This window comes from Protopterus annectens, chromosome 7.part0, assembly GCF_019279795.1.
Source record: "Protopterus annectens isolate FY-2018-M chromosome 7.part0, PAN1.0, whole genome shotgun sequence".
NCBI lineage: Eukaryota > Metazoa > Chordata > Ceratodontiformes > Protopteridae > Protopterus > Protopterus annectens.
This window is the reverse complement of record NC_056739.1, coordinates 1015696497-1015699437: the sequence shown is the minus strand read 5'-3', so window position 1 is coordinate 1015699437 and position 2941 is coordinate 1015696497. Positions and strand designations below refer to the sequence as shown.

The following is a 2941-nucleotide window of genomic DNA, read 5'->3' as shown; positions in this document are numbered from 1 at the left end:
TGTCAGGAACACTTCATCCTTCTCTCCAAACCCTCAATTTGATAGTATGGCTGCCCCACTTCCAAACTTAGTCAGGCTTCAAGATATCACACCAGCAGTTAAACACATTTTGGTATCTACTCACAAGGCTTCTACCAGGAAGTTATATTCTAGTAAATGGAAGAGGTTCTCTTACTGGACAAAAACAAAAAACATTGATCCTTTTTCTGTCTCAATTAGTTCAATTTTAGAATTTCTTGCAGAACTTTTCCAACAAGGTTCCACCGCGGCTACAATTACTGTTCAATTAGCTGCAATTTCTAATTTTCACATAGGTGAATACACTCTTAACCTGATGTCAAACAAATTGTTTAATGCATTTTTAAAAGGCACTTGCTTATTGAGAACTTCCATAAAAGAATGTCTCTCACCATGGGATCTGAATTTTGTCCTGACTTACCTAACTTTACCTCCCTTTGAACCTTCATCATTATGTGATCTCAAATTTCTCTCTTGGGAAACTATTTTGTTAGTAGCCATTACATCTGCAAGAAGAATCTCGGAATTACAAGCTCTATCAATCAAGCCGCAATACTTGATTTTCCACAAGGATAGAGTATCTCTGCGAACTAATCCATCCTTTGTTCCAAAAGTCTGTTCTCAAACCAATCTGAACCAATCAATTGAGCTCCCAGTGTTTTTTCCTAATCATAGCAACAAGGCAGAATACAAACTTCACCAAATGGATATGCGTAGGCAACTTCGGTTTTATCTGTATAGAGCTAAAGATTTTATGAAAACAGACCAATTGTTCGACTCCTTTTCAGAAGCTAAAAAGAGCATGCCAGTTTCAAAAGTTATGCTTTCAAACTGGCTCTCAAATTGCATTACATTTATATATACATTAAATAACAGGAAATTACCATTCAAAGTTAGAGGCCACTCGACTAGAGCCTTAGCAACATCCCCTGCTTACCTAGCCAGAATATCAATGGACAGTATTTGTGCCGCTTCTACATGGGCAAGACCCTATACTTTTATTACTCATTACAAAGTTGATTTGGCCTCTAGGGACAGGGCTTCCTTTAATTCCACTGTGCTCTAAAGGTATACTCCCATGAGCCACCCAGGAAAATGGTACTAGGGATGCTGTCCCATCCAGTAAGAATGAAGGCGAGATAAGACAACATAACATAGAGAAGTTATGTACCATAATGTTCCATGTTTGTTGTCCATCTCTTCCTTCATTCTTACAACTCTTCCACCTTCCCCCAGCCCAGAGCTTCTAAAGGACTTAGATGAGAGATCTTTCTTCCTTAGCGAAGCAGCTCCTCTGAATTTCCTTGTTAATTCTATACCTGATGTTGCATGACAAATGTAGACACATTGCTATGATTAGCAGCAAACATGATCTGGGTAATTACACCATTACATGATGAGATAGCTATTCAGCCATTAGTCAAGTGAAAGAATTTGAGCTAGTGTATTCGGCCAAGTTGGAACCGAGGATCGGCTCTGAACCCATCCAGTAAGAATGAAGGGCGAGATGGACAAAAAACATGGAATATTATGGTGAGTACATAACTTCTTTTTTTTTTTGTGTGTCGTCCTTATGGAGGGGCCATGCTAATTTTCTCTACCTCATTCCAATTTTAGTATCTGTGCTGCTGAAACAATGATCAGACTGGGTTTATAATGAACAGGAACACCTATGATGATATCAAGAGAATGCTGTCCATTGATTATACTAATAATTCAAAAATAAGTACTAACTTTGGTTAGTCTGGTATCAGTTGTGCATTCATTTCAGTTAATTGGGAGTACTTATTAGTACTGGAGGAATGTAATTTTTCAAACAATTTCTTGCAATTAATCAAACTTTTCTACTAAAACTACTTTGCATAAATTAAGATAGGCTCATATACTTCCCAATCAATCATGATTACTTAAGGTACTAAACAGGGTTGTCCACTGTCCCCTGTCCCCAAATCTTTTTGCTCTAGTTATTGAATTTTTTGCAAATTATATAAGATCAAATAAAAACATCAAAGGCATACTAATAATGATTTAATACCAGAAATTCAATTATTTGCAGATGACATCCTATTTACTTTAACTAATTGCAGTTCTTCTCTTATTGCAGTATTCCATGCAATAGAAATATTCCAGAATAAATCAGGACTCAGTTTTAATGCAAATAAGACTAAAATACTACCTGTTAATTATAATATTAACTATTTAAATACATTGTGAAAGATGGTAAAATCACTTTTCTAGGGATAATCTTGTCTGATGATAATAGATATAACAATAAAACAAACTCTTAATAAATGGAATACATTTTTTCACGATGGAGGAGAGACTCCCCTTAATTAAAACTAATATCCTTACTAAATTTCTGTATATAATATAATCTTTATCCATCTTACTTCCAAAAAATATGAGCATACTTCATTTCTAAGATTTTTTTCTGGTTTCCTAAGAAGCCTAGACTGGCTTTAAACCATCACTTTAGAGATTGTACTTTGGGTAGTATTGGCCTTCTGGATTTATATTCCTTATCCTCAATTAAGACAATTTCTTGATTAAATAACACTTATAATGCCAAATGGAAAGATGTTCAGGAAGGTATTCAGTGTAAATCCAATAATTTAACAATCATATCATACTGAAATAGCTACTAACAAATTTCATTGGTTAGAAAAGACTATTTTATAGAAAACAAAAACAAACCAGTTAACTCTTACATTAATACAATGATAATCTCCTTTTAAAAATGTCACTTTCAGGAACCCTGAATATAAAGCATGGGTTTTCTTTGTCTTTCCAATTGCCTATGCTCAAAATAGTATAGATACATTTAATTTAATGACGACTATGTTTTAAAAACAAAAAAACGGTTATACTGGTATCAATTATTAGACAATTGGAAGTTATAAAATGTTGACCATATCATTAATAC

At 34.2% G+C, this 2941-nt stretch overlaps 1 non-coding gene across 1 annotated transcript; it reads right to left on the bottom strand.

Moving 5' to 3' along the window:
* Nucleotides 1-1551: 1551 nt before the first annotated feature.
* On the bottom strand, nt 1552-1655 carry LOC122807335. Its single transcript, XR_006365645.1, has one exon. It is a non-coding gene; the product is annotated as a U6 spliceosomal RNA (small nuclear RNA).
* Between the last annotated feature and the right edge of the window lie 1286 nt (nt 1656-2941).